This window comes from Fukomys damarensis, unplaced genomic scaffold (genome assembly GCF_012274545.1).
Source record: "Fukomys damarensis isolate Sample0158 unplaced genomic scaffold, DMR_v1.0_HiC HiC_scaffold_5, whole genome shotgun sequence".
In the NCBI taxonomy this organism is placed as follows: domain Eukaryota; kingdom Metazoa; phylum Chordata; class Mammalia; order Rodentia; family Bathyergidae; genus Fukomys; species Fukomys damarensis.
Window position 1 is genome coordinate 20606764 of NW_022900917.1, and position 13842 is coordinate 20620605.

General features: G+C 39.5%; 1 long non-coding RNA gene across 5 annotated transcripts in view; it reads right to left on the minus strand.

Annotated features, from left to right (window-relative positions):
• Positions 1–1034: 1034 nt before the first annotated feature.
• The window catches only part of LOC104859118, a 104574-nt gene continuing 91766 nt past the window's right edge, over positions 1035–13842 (minus strand). For 2 of the 5 annotated variants that reach the window (XR_004515793.1, XR_004515786.1), the window contains 2 exons: positions 8379–8435; positions 1035–4694 (listed from right to left, as the gene is read on the minus strand). This is a non-coding gene — a long non-coding RNA (uncharacterized LOC104859118). Of the gene's footprint in view, positions 4695–7239; positions 7646–8378; positions 8436–13842 lie in introns of those variants that run through there. The other 3 variants (XR_004515792.1, XR_004515790.1, XR_004515791.1) reach the window with 3 other exon arrangements.

A 13842-nucleotide genomic window follows, 5' to 3' on the forward strand; every position in this document is an offset into this window, starting at 1 on the left:
GAGTCTCACTTAGTTGCCCATGCTAGGCTTGAACTTATGCTCTTCCTGCCTCAGCCTCCTAGAGTGCTGGGATTATGGGCCTGTGAAACCCAGCCCAATTTGAGGGCATGGTTTTAAAGGGAATATCCTGTCCCCCAGCCCTTTCCTCTTTAGTTCTCTTGTCCTATTTTTGTTTTCTAGCAGCCATGGGGTGGGCGGCTTTCCTCCGCTCTGTCCTTCTGCGATGCTGTTTCTACTTTGGAGCCAGCTGAACACGGACAAAAACTTCTGGAATCCAAATACATCTTCCTTCCTCTCAGTTGTTGTACTCAGGTGTTTGGTCATAGTGATGAAAACTGATGAATACAGGCTGTTAACCTGGCAGACATTTACTGAGCACCTGATGTTTTCCAGGCACTGTGCAAGGTGGGAGAGCACTCAGAAATGGGTGATTGTCATGCAGTGTAACGAGTGCTGAAATGGAGAGAGGCAAAACTTTCATGAAGGAGGGAGGCTTTGGTGTTCGTTCTACCCTGAATTTCTTACAAACATGACATCCTGTCCAGTGATTTGGATTCCATTCTCTAGTCAAGGAATGGAGCCACAAAAACTCTGATTTCCCTAACATTATTCCCACTGTCGTCTTCACGGATACTCCCGGAGCCCTTGCTAAATGAGTGCTTGGGCTTGATATTCATTTTCTCAGTGTTCATAGTGACGCCGAAGGTTTAGAGAGATTTCTTCATTCAACACTGAGTGCCCATTGTTTCTTACGCACTGGGCTACAAGGATGAAGACCTTGCCTTCAAAGAGCATTTTACTTAACTTAGAAGTGTTTTTTTACAAATGGGAAGGGGACCAAGAGATGGAGAGAGAGGGAAAGTAAGAAGAATTAAAATGTGTTACATGCGTGTACCAAGTGCCCAAGGTGAATGTAATCCCTGTGCACCACAAACATGTACTAACAAAAAAAATTAAAAATAAATCAAAGGAAAATAAGAAAAAAAATTACTTGTGCAAGACCCCGGAGCTAATGACAGCCGAGCTGGGGTTAGTATGAGAACAGGTACATCCCAGGATGTCCACCACACCTCCACCAACACACATACTTGCTAGCTGTGTCCATAGCCAGGAGGTCAAGGGAGAGGGACCCCAGAGCTCCCACACCACCGCAGCCCTGGGGACCTCAAGTTGGGTAAACGCAGAGGGGAGCAATGGCGGGCTCACCTGGATTGGAGCACTAGACAGAGAGGGAGCCCTTTCCCGGTGTGACAGCCCCGGTCATGTGCCCTCCCACCTCTCATCCTTTGCTTCTCCTTTCAGGGCTGCCGGCAAGATGCCAGGGACTTACTGCAGGCTTTCCTTATTTATTCTTGTTTCTCTGAGGTTCTGCGTATGTGTACTTTCCAGTTTCCAAAGTGCTGAAAGATATACTGTCCCCTCTTCCCCAGCACCTTGCTGTGGAGCTGCTCACAGGAGTAACACATTTTAAAGCTGTCAGTAGAGATGTAGCTTGCACTGCAATTCAGAGTTGACCTTGGAACCATCAGTCTTGACCTCTGGGATTGGTCTGGCCTGATGAAGGTTGTAGCAAACATGCTTTTCGCCTGGATTTTTACACTTTTGGAAGGAGGTTTAGGATTGTTTAAACACAGATTAAGTCTATCTAGTCAAGTGAGCATTTTAAGGTCTTTTGAAGTGTAACCATCACTTGTGGCACCTCCCAGTTAGAGGCGGGAGTGGTGGTGGTGGTGGCAGGGAGCAAAGAGGTGTTCTGTGCCCCTGGGACACTCTGATTTAACAACAGGGAAGTTGTTTAGTGTAGTGATCAAGAACAGGGGTCAGCAAGCTTTACCTGACCAAGGTCAGAAGGTAATTATTTTAGGCTTTGGGAGCCATATGGTCATTGTCACACTACCTAACTCTGACTCTGGAGAGTGAGAGCAGCCACAGATAACAGCAAAGTTGTATCCCATTAAAACTTTATTTATAAAATCAAGCAGTGGGGTCCAGGGATGTAGCTCAGGGGCATACCACGTGCCTGGTAAGCGTGAAGCCCTGAGTTTGATTCCTGGTACCATAAAAGAAAGAAAGAAAAAAAAATCAAGCATTGGTCAAATGTGTCTGCGGGCCATAAAAACTTTGCTGACCTCCTTTCAGAACAAAAGTCTTCAGCAGCAGGCTGCACACTTTACTTTCTAGGTTGTGACTCTGTCTCTAACCCTCCAAGTCTCAGATGTCTCATCTGGTCTAAGACTGGGGATGGTCTATGATTGAATAAGATGGGGCTTTCTCAGGACACAGCCTGGCAGAACTCAACACATGTTAACTATTACTACTAAGCCCAATTGGAGGCTCTCTGGCTTGGACACACAGTAGCATGACAGCTGTAGAAGCAGATAAAGGCAACCTTAAGCCAAAAGGCTTTGCAAACAAATTATCTTCCAAGTGAGAGACTTAGGCAAGGTTCCTTTGAAAAGGGGCATAGAGACCAGATAGTCTTTTGAGGCTTCTTCTGCCTGCCCCCCAGACCAATGGGGCTGGCTTTTTCTCTGCATCCTCTACACCTTGGTGAACCTCCATTAGGATCTTTGGAGATACCCAGGTAGCAGGTGGTCAATGTCCACTCCATAGGGATCCCCTCCAGAACAAGAATAGCATCCCTTCTCCTGGGGTCTCAGGAGGTGCAGCAGGCTGGGCCATATCAGGTCACAGGTAAGTGTTGCTGTTGAATTTTTTTCAGTGTTTAGCATTCAAAGCGACAACTCTGCTATTACAGCCATAAGCTTGCAGAGCCATCCAGTTTAGAGGGAGCTTTGGAAGGACTTCCCCAAAATGCTGCTTGTATTCTCCTTTTTTGCTGCTGTTCCTAAGTTGTATCTTTAATATTCTCAGTATTTGCTATCTTTCTTTCTGAGGGTCAAGGATTGATCCCTGTAATCCTTACAGGTCCAGGACATTGTTGAATAACCAAGTTACCTTCTGATTATTAGTGAATAATCTTATACTCACAGAACCAAAAAGCAGATTGAGACTCCAAAGGTGGGCAAACCAAGCTTGGTGATCTGATGATGGATGGAGGCCTTGCCACCATGCTGAGACCCAGACAAACAAAGTGAGAGTGAGCCAGACAGCAAGCTCTCCATCACCTGTGTGGCAGGCATCCTCCAGTGCCTTTTTGGCACAGTGTGAAAGGGCAGTGCCAAAAGGGCACACAGCTGACACCCGCCTCAGTTTTAACAGACACAGATCATTTTTTGGAAAGCCCAGGGTGGAGAAAGCCTGTGCCCCTGGTGTGGGCCAAATGTACTCCAGCTGTTGGCCTCTCCACTGTGGTGAGTTGTCTGGGCTGGGGTGGAAGGAGTGGGGAGGGAAACCTCTCTACAAAAAGTGTAGAAGAACTGGGACCACTACACCCCAGCTCTTTGTGCCACCTGGATATTGTTGTTCACTTCTGGCTATGGCACAGAATCAGAGATGTAGCAGAAAGGATTGGAAGAGGAAGAACAGAACACATACTGGCCCATGGGCAAGCATAGTGTTAGATACTGATCTCACTGAATTCCCAGAAGAAGCTTTCCTGCCAGAACATTTCTGTATCTGAACTCCTAGATGAAATGGCAATTATCACCTTTCAATCAATCTCCATAAGCCACCAGGTGGTTCTGTCACTGGCTCATGCTGTCTCCAGAAGCACCCCACTCTTGCTATGTTGGCTTTCCTTATATACAGAATTCTTTCTTCTCCCACAGGACCTTTGAACATGCTAATTCCTATATCTGGAACTCTCCTTGACTTCTTTCCTTCCAGAATCTACCTAGCTAACTTGGTATCCACATCCCAGTTAAATTTCCTTCCATCTGGCAGCATAGGTAAAGTATCTTGTAAGTTGCATCCTTCTCTTCAGCCTTCTTAGCTCAGTTTGCAATTACATGTATATTAGAGGTAAGTAAGCAGTTGCTGTAAGAGTATATTATCTCTATCCTTAACATAGTTCTTAACTCTAGAGCCAGACTACTGGGATTTAAATCCGATCACCAGCGCCTATCAGCTGTTTAGGTAAATCACTACCCTACTCTTAGCCTCCATTTTGGCATCCGTAAAATGGCAACGAGATTAATGTTGACTTCAATGAGTTGCTGAGAGATTAAGTGAATAATCACACATGAAACTTCAGCATAATTCCTGGCTCTTACTTGAAGCTCTGTAAACGCCAGCTACCTCTTATTACAGAAGACAATACATAAACACCCTCCCAAGTGCTCATGCTGCTGCTCTTCCTTTTGCTGTTTGCATTTCTGCTTGCATTTATGGAGTTGAAACTTTCACTTTAGTTGCTCCTAACTTCTTGGTCTTGCTGTCAGAATGAGTCATTTCTGCCTGCTGTTTCTCTCCAATCCTCGACTCTCTGTAGCCCCAAAGCTAACCTGGAGATCACTAGCCATGGCTCGGGTCTAGGCTGTGTCCACTGCTCCAGAAGAAAGGGAGAGAAGCAACAGAGATGAGCAGAACTGGACCCATCGAACTCTGACTGGGGAGAGCGCCACCCACAGGCTCGAAGTTAGGGGTGGTGAGCTGAGGGGCAGATCAACACTCCCAGCTGCTCCCCAAATCGGTTCTTGTAATATTTCCATATATTTTTCTTTCCCTCCTCTCACTAGTCTAAGCTATAACTGCTTACCTTTATCTAGATCCACAACTTCAGACTTTTGGTCCTGAAAAAGGATGGAAGAGAATTATGTTAATGGAACATTTATTATTATTTCTCTGAGATTACATTACATTTTTGAGATGATCATATTTGTATTTTATTTTAAATTAGTTTTTAATTATAGAATAAATATAACTATCCATCATTAAATGTTTAAACCCATTAGAAAGTTGCAAAATTTACTAAAAATCTCTCTCCAGTTTACCATCCATCCTTTTCTGGAAGGTATGTACACTATTTTGTGTGTCCTAGAAAAATATTTTTGCAAATATTAAATTTATGCAAACACATGCATTATACATTTTTTTTACAAAAATGATATATAATACATAAAGCCCAGTGCAAGGACATTACTTTGAATGAAGTTTTATTTGTCTCATTTTGAAAGATGAATAGAGACTGAAGGAGAAAGAAAAACATTTAAAGTGCCATTTGTCAACCTGTGCTGATTCTTCTAACATTATTGATCTATGACTCATTCTTCCCAGGGTAATCAAATGCTGTTATTTCACAAAAGGTCATCATTTTAGAAGTGAAGGAAAACGTTGGTCTTGAAAAGAGATTTGATAGTGCCTGTTTATAGTAGGCACTTATCAAACATTAGCTATTGTTACTGCTATTATCATGACCACTTTTAGGATATTCTAGAAGGGAAGGCTTCCCCAGATGTACAGAACATTCTTGCCTTTGTCAGAGCTCCTTATGTACATGGAGTAGTCTTGTCTATAGCTCTAGATTGACAGTGATGGATTGCTACTTATTTTCCTTTTCCAGGATATTATTTAGAAGTGTTTGGAGTGCCAGTTTGGTATTCATGAAATCTCTCAGGTGTTCTTTGTCATGGAAGTATCTTATTTCCCCATCAACTCTGAAAGATAGTTTTTTAGGAAACATCAGTATAGGTTGGAGGTTGCTTTCTTTTAGGGCTTGAAATACCTCACCCCAGGCTCTCCTTGACTTGAAGGTTTGTATTGAAAAGTCTGCTGTGATTCTGATGGGCTTTCCTTTGTATGTATTTCTTTTCTCTAACTGCTTGTAGTATTTTGTTCTTCTGGTGGATTTCCAGGATCTTGATTATTATATGTCTAGGTGTAGGTTTGTTTTTTTTTTAATCATGGTGAGTTGGAGTCCTATATGCCTCATTTATCTGTATGTCAAATTCTTCCCCTCTGTTTGGGAAGTTTTCTGTCATTAATTTTGTGAAGAGTTTTTTTTATGTCATTTGTACTTTCTTCTGCTACTTCATGGATTCCTATTGGTCTTATATTATTCTTCTTTGTATCATCTAAGGGTTGTTGGATAGATTTCTCATGATCCCTCACTGTTTTTAAGAGATCTCTCTTTTCATGGTCACTGACCACAATCCTATCTTCTATATCTGAAATTCTATCTTCACATTCGTTCATTCTGCTGTGAATGCTTTCTGTAGAGTTTTCAAGCTCCTGGATATCTGTTTGAATCTGTTTCATGGATTCCATTTCTTTCCTATGCTGGGCATTCATGGTTTCCATCATGGTCCTGAGCTCTATTTTTTTTTAAAAATCTGTTTCTGTTCTAGAGTCTCTAGTCATGTCTTTCATTCTGCTCACCATCTCTGTGGTTATCTGGGAAATTATTGCTGTTTTGAATTTTTCTAGAGCCTTCCTGTGCTATTAGTTCAGGGTGTCCAGATGGTTGACTGTCAGACTTTTCCACTTCATTTCCCCCAGAATTTACCTTCAGTGAGGTGGAAGTCTATGTTTGTGTCTTGTTTAAATGTCTTTTCTTTTCTATTTTTGCTGTTGATACTGTCCTTGGTTTAATTCTTTCTTCCAGATGTAGTTGGTCTTTAGGTTTTGAGTCTCTAATGACTCTGAGGCAATCTCATTTTCATTATACCAGGGAGGACAACTGATTAGATCAGTCACAACACCTTAGCCCATGTGATACAATCAGCAACAACAATAGCATCAAGCACAGCTTAAAAAATGACAATTTATGGTAGTTATTAATCTATCACCTTTAACTATGTGAATTAAATAAAAATAGAGGACCAGCCCAAAATATGTTTGTAGTGAATAAACTCTTCAATGTAGCAACTTTACCTTTCTGGATGAAGATTTAGAAGGAGTTGGGGAAGGAGGTATAGGTAGGATAGGGAAAGGTTAGAAGTGAGGTCAGAGGACATAGGAAGATCACACAAACTCTAGGAAGCTGTTGAAGAGAAGAGAAGACAGAACAAAATCTACACAAGAATAGAACAAACTAACAGCAATAGGGACTGTAATCACATTCTTTTAAAACTAGTGGCAATTGAGAGAAGGAAAAAGAAAGAAAGAAAATAAATTTGAATTAGTATAGGAACAAGAACAGAAAGGGACAGTAATGAAGATCAAGATGGGAGATAGAGGGAGGGGGGAAGATAAAAATGGAAAAAATTAAAGAAAAGAGATAGATAAAATTTTTTAATGATTAAAGAGAAAAGAGAAAAATACTACTTTGAAAGTAAAAAGATACAAATAGAAATAGAGGGCCTCCTTCAGGGTATGCCTCTGTTGACACAATAGACAGATCTAAGTTAATTAGTCTCAGCAAGGCAGCAGCTGTTCCCTGAGGTTCAGGCTGACTTCTGGCTGCCAGGCCCAAGTTGAGGTTTCTGATCTCCTGCTGGGTTGAACTCTGCAAGGTTCCCCTGCAGGTTCCAGCTGTCTTTCCTCTGAAGTGAGACCAGGTTGTGATGTGATGTCTTGTGCTGCTTCCATGCTCCTCTGTTGCTCTGTGCCAAAGAGGCGGGCACAGCAGAGGGTCACAAACTGCTTCCAGTTCCTCTGGTGCACCTCTACTTATTTTCTTTTGAGTCTTTCATTTCTTTCGAGTCCCTCACACTATCAGTAATGCCTGGGATGAAACACATCAGTCTTGCCATTCTTGATCCCCTTGTAACCACACAGCTTCCTCTCTTAGTAGAAAATATGTCTGCAGCAGATCAAGAAAGAAAGCAGAGATGACAGTGTGAGAGGACATCTCTCAGGAAAAAGCTTAACTAATAGGTTACCTGACATGTGTAACCACATTGAGGGGGACTTTTTTGTAAGTAAGTCTGGCTATAAATTAATGATGTACACATAAAAAACTAAGGACATAAAAATAGCACAATAATTAACTCCAGGAATAACAAAAACTTCTTCAGGAAATGAAATTAAGTAAGCAATGCTTGTATAGTCATAAGAATGTAAACACAAGAGATATAAATCTACATGGAATACAGTAAAAAGGGAACATTGAGGCTCAGAGATGTGTAAGAAAGCTTATCTTCCACAGTATGAAAAACATATCTTTCAAAGCCTAAAACTGAAAAAGCAATAAAAATCTGTAAAACTTTTTGAGTTCCTCAAAAAATTATAAATGGAATTACCATATGATCCAGTAATCCCACATCTAGGCATTTATCAAAGAAAACTGAAAACAGAATTTTCAACAGATATTTCCACACTCATGTTCATCACAGCTTTACTCACAAGAGCCAAGAGAAGGAAGCCAAAGTCAATGAATGAATGAATGCATAAAGAAAACATAGTCTGTATATACCGTGAGATATTATGCAGCCTTAAAAAATCCTGTCATGTTATAACATGGATGACACTGCGGATATTGTGATAAGTGAAATAAGCCAGCCACAAAAAGATGAGTATTGAATGATTCCACTTACCTGAGGTATCTAAAGTAGTCAAATGCATACTGAGAGTAGATTTGTGGTTGCCAGGAACTGGGGAGTGGGAGAAAAGGAGAATCATTCAGTGGATATAGTTTCAGTTTTGCAAGAGGAAAAAGTTCTAGAGATCTCCTGCCCAGCAGCATATAGATAACACTACTGAACTATATACTTAGAAATTGCTAAAAGGATAAATTTTATGTGTTTTTTAGACATAATTTAAAAAACATTATCAAACTATAAGACAAAATGTGCAATTCCTTCTATGTAAGTGTTACCTTAAGAAAGGTAGGAAAACACCAGAAGAAACAGATTTTGGAGAAAGGGAAGAGTGAGATTGATGCTGTGGGCATTGAACTCGGGACCCTTGTGCTTGCAAGGCAGACGGCAGAACCACTGAGCTAAATCTCTAGCCCTGATGCTATCTTTAAATGTAAAATTATGTCATTGTATTGCCCAGAAAAAATAAACACTTAAAATTTGATAATCACTCAAGGACACGAGAAAACCTTAAGGTTTCAAGGGAAAAATGTGCCAAGATTACAGTTCAAGAAAGAAATATAAAGAGCTAATAAAAATAAGAAATAAATGATGAAAGAAATTGAGTGACATTATTTTTCTTAAAGAGGTAGCAAATGGTAATCAAAACCAGTACCACTCAGTGATGGCATGGATTGAGTGATGCACATAGCCCCATACATGGTTGGTACAAATTTCCCATGGGACAAATGGGGAGTGTATCTTAGGATTCTGAAAGATATGAATAACTTTTTCCCAAGAGATCCATTTTAGGGATTCACCTTAAATAAACACAAAATTAAAATACTAAAATTTTAAAAGTATGTACAAAAGGATTCATAATTGTACTATTATTAACAATGTTTTATTATGAAAAGTTTCAAATATACACAAAAGTAAAGTACAATGAATGACAAGTATGATTACCATATACCCAGATTCAACTACTACTGATAACATTTTTCTATATCTGAAAGAGAGTTGTCAACATCATGACACATCTTCCCTTATCTTTTATGCCAGTGCTATTCATAATAGCAAGGTTTTAGAAAGAACCAAGTGTACAACAGCAAAGGAGTTTGTTAAGATTAAAGGGTAAGTATGAATACATTAAAATGATATTTGTGTCATATTTTTAGTTACCTTGAAAATGCTTATCATATTTTGTTAAATAATAAATCAAAAGTCAAATTGCATGATCTCAGCTATGAAACACCAGTCATTACCAAGGTTTTGGGATTATAGGTAATTTTTGGCAGAAATAACAGAAATTCCCACTGAAATTTTAAAGACTTCCAGAGAAGTGAATTTTTCATCAACAGATGTTACTGAGTGGTTCTTTCCTACAATATGCAACGCCATCCTCACCCCTACTACTACTAATATGATTTCAGATATAAAACACCCTTCTGCAGAAGCTGAAGCATGATGAGCTCTGGTTTTTTGTTGACTGCTTGCTTCAGAGAGAAGTGTGTGGACTGCGCACCATTTACTTAGAAATGAATAGTGAATGCCTACCTGGGTCAGGCCAAGATTGTGTAACTATTTGTTCAATTTCTGATGGCCCTTGAAATTGTTTGAAATTCCAACTGGATGTCTCTCATATCTGATGTGATTGCTCCCTCTGCTCTTTCCTGTCCAATACCCATTTGGTTTTTGGATCTATCTCTAGTCCTTGTGCTTGCAAGGCAGATGGCAGAACCACTGAGCTAAATCCCCAGCCCCCATTTAGGTTTTAACATATGGTTCACTAATGTTCCTCTAGGAGGTTTTCCTCAAATGACTAGTACTTAAAAGCTGTATTTATTTGCCAAAAAATAAAATAAAATAAATAAATAAAGTGACTCTTCATTTGGACTAATGCCCAATAAGTATCTAAAAGCAGAAGAAAGCTTGACCTTCATTTTATACCTTTCTCCTTTTTTACTTTAAAACTTTGGGTCCTTCTCTGCTCAGCTCTGCATATAGTTATGTTAATCATTTATGGAGTGTCTGTCTAAAAGCTGGCAATACTAAGTTGATTAACCTTAAATTTACATAACTTATCTCATCTCCTTGAAGACTGAAGTCACCAGGATAAGAGATTTATAGGGACAATCAACTACCCATCAGTTCCTAAAAATCTCCTGTCATTGCTCTAAACCTAAAGTCACCTTGGATTCCATCAGAACCACCACAAAACTGAGACTACCCTAAGGAAAATAATCATTTTATGGAGACTGGATTTGAGAGAGGAAACTACCCATCCATATGGAATTGGGCAACTATGGGTTAACTAGATAACCGTGCTCTTTGTGGAATGTACCTGAGTAACCACGACAACTTAGGAAATCTGTTACCAAGGGAACATAAAGGACACAGAAAGTCCCGCCAGAACTCTTTGTTTTTCCCCACACCCACTGCTTTGGTTTGTATAAATTGTGCTTGTTATATTCCCAGGGAAACTCCAATGGAATTAAGCCTCACAGATGTAAAAAGAGGTATATGAAGAAGTGCAAACATCTATTTGAGAGCTCTCAAGACTGACAGGAGGGTGAGCCTGTCCCTTTGGCCCAGAGCAGGGGAGGAGCCCAGCTGTGCAGGCTCCAACACAGCCATTGCCCTGCCAGCACACACAAACAAGAGAAAGAAGGCCTCTCTGAGGCTCCTAGATGAAAACTGAAGCCCACTGGAAAAGTGAAGAAAATCTCTTCAATAAAGGCGTACCAGACCACTGTGGTTGGTAAGTTGGAGGGATCAACACCTCCTATCGAAACCTGGACTATCTTCAGGGGAAGAGCAGCTGGAACCTGCAGTAGAAACTTACAGAGTTCAACCCAACAGGAGATCAGAGACCTCAATTTGGGCCTGGCAGCCAGAAATCAGCCTGAACCTCAGGAGACAGCTGCTGGTGTGCTGAGACTAATTAACTTAGATCTGCACACTCCTGCCCATGCTGTCTATTGTATCAACAGAGGCATACCCTAAAAGAGGCCCTCTTATTTAAAATTTTATTTTCAAATTAATGTTTTTCTCTTATCTTTAATCTATTAAATTTTTTTGTCTTTTTCTTTTTTCAAAATGTTTTCCTTTTTATCTCATTTTTCTTCTTTCTCCTACTTTGTTCTCATTTCTCTCCCTTTTTGTTCCTATTCTTGTCCTAATTCAGATTTCTTTTTTTTCTTTTTTCTTTATTTCTCTTTTTCCTTCTCTCAGTTGTCATTAGTTTTAAAAGAAAGTGATTACAGTTTCATGCTAAAAAACAAGACAAGGATGTCCACTATCACCACTCCTGTTCAATATAGTTTTGGAAACATTAGCCACATCAACTAGACAAGAGAAAGAAATAAAAGCAATAAAGATAGGAAAGGAAGAAGTTAAACTGTCATTATTTGCTGATGATATGATACTCTACATAGAAGACCCAAAAATCTCTGCCAAAAGACTTCTAGACTTCACTAACAGATTCAGTAGAGTAGCTGGATACAAAGTCAACACTCAAAAATCAAAAATCAGTAGTTTTTTTGTATAAAAATAACAGACTCACTAAGAGAGAAATTAGGGAAACAATTCCTTTCAAAATAGCATCCAAAAAAAAAAAAAAAAAGGAAATATCTAGGAATCAGTCTACTGAAGGAGACAAAAGACCTCTACACTGAAAACTACAGAACTCTGAAAAAAGAGATCAAAGAGGTTATAAGAAAATGGAAAGATATCCCTTGTTCCTGGAAAGGAAGAACCAACTTCCAAAACTGCTATACAGATTCAATGCAATCCTGATTTAAATCCCAAAAGTATATTTTACAGAACTTGAGAAAAACAATCCAAAAATTCATTTGGAACCAGAAGAGACCTAGAATAGTAAAAAGCCATTCCAGGCAACAGAGACATAACAGGAGGTATCACAATCCTCGAAACTATACTACAATGCTACTGTGATAAAACCAACATGGTACCAGCAAAGAAACAGACCCGAGGATCAATGGAATAGATTAGAAGATGAAGAAACAACTCCATACATACTCAGCTACCTCATCTTTGACAAAGGAGCCAACCATCCTCACTTGAGGAAAGATAGTCTCTTTAATAAATGGTGTTGGAAAAAGTGGCTTTCAACTTGCCAAAGATTAAAACTAGACCCTTGTCTTTCACCATGTACTAAACTAAAATCCAAGTGGATTAAAGATATAAATATTAAACAAAAACACTAAACTTGTTGAAAACAAATTAGGTAGAACTCTTGAAGACATTAGCACAGGAAAAGACTTTATGTAGAAACTATTTTTTTTTTTTTTGTATGGGAGATTGAACTTGGGTCCTTGTACTTGTGAGGCAAGTGGTGGAACCACTGAGCCAAATCCCTGGTAAAATTTTTGGGTAGAAGCTAGTTTTTTTTTTTAAGAATTTATGCACAAATTCTCAGTAGCACGGGGACTGGCACAAAGAATCAACAACTTGGATCTCATCTTATTAAAAAGCTTATGCAGTGGAAGAGAAACCACCAACAGAGCTGAGAAACAGCCTACAATGTGGGAAAATTTTTTTTACCATCTGCTCCTCAAACAAAGGACTACTATCTAGAATATATAAAGAAGTAAAAAAAAAAAATCAGACCCCCAAACACAAAGACCCAGTTCAAAAATGGGCATCTGAAATGAATAGACACTTCTTAGACAAGGAAGTATAAGCAGCAAATATATGAAAAAGTGTTCAACATCATGGATCTTTTGAGAGATGCAGATGAAAACAACACAGATTCTGCCACACCACAGAAAGAATGGCTGCTATCAAGAAATCAACCAATAACAAGCGCTTGTGGGGTTGTGGAGAGAAAGGAACCCCTCTCCATTGTTGGTGGGAGTGCAGACTGGTGCAGTCACTATGGAAATCATATGGAAATACCTCAAAGAGCTAGGACTAGAGGTTCCATTTGACCCAGCTATTCCCCTGCTGGGTATCTTTCCAAAAGAATTAAAAGAATCATACCACAGTGATATATGCACACCTATGTTTATAGTGGCACAGTTTGTAATAGCTAAAACTTGGAAACAATCCAATTGCCCATCAACTGGAGATTGGATAAAGAAGATGTGTGGTTTTTTTTTCTTATAAAATGGAGTACTACTCAGCCATAAAGAAGGAGAAACTAGAATCATTTATAGGAAAATGGATGCACATTGAGGCCGGACTCTTAAGTGAAATAAATAGGACACACAGATGTAAATACCAAATAGTTTCTCTGGTGTGAAAAAGTAAAAGTGTAAATAAGGTTCCAATTGTATAAAGGATAATGTGAAATAGGAAGAAAAGGGCTAAAGGAGTAGGAGAAGTGGGAAGCAGAGGGGAAAGAAAAGAAGGGAAAAGATAAAATATGAGAAAAGGAAAAAAATAGAAACAAAGTCTTTGTAAATAGGAAAAGGTGGAGGCGGGGGTGAAGGGAGGGCAGGGGAATGGGGGAAAAAAT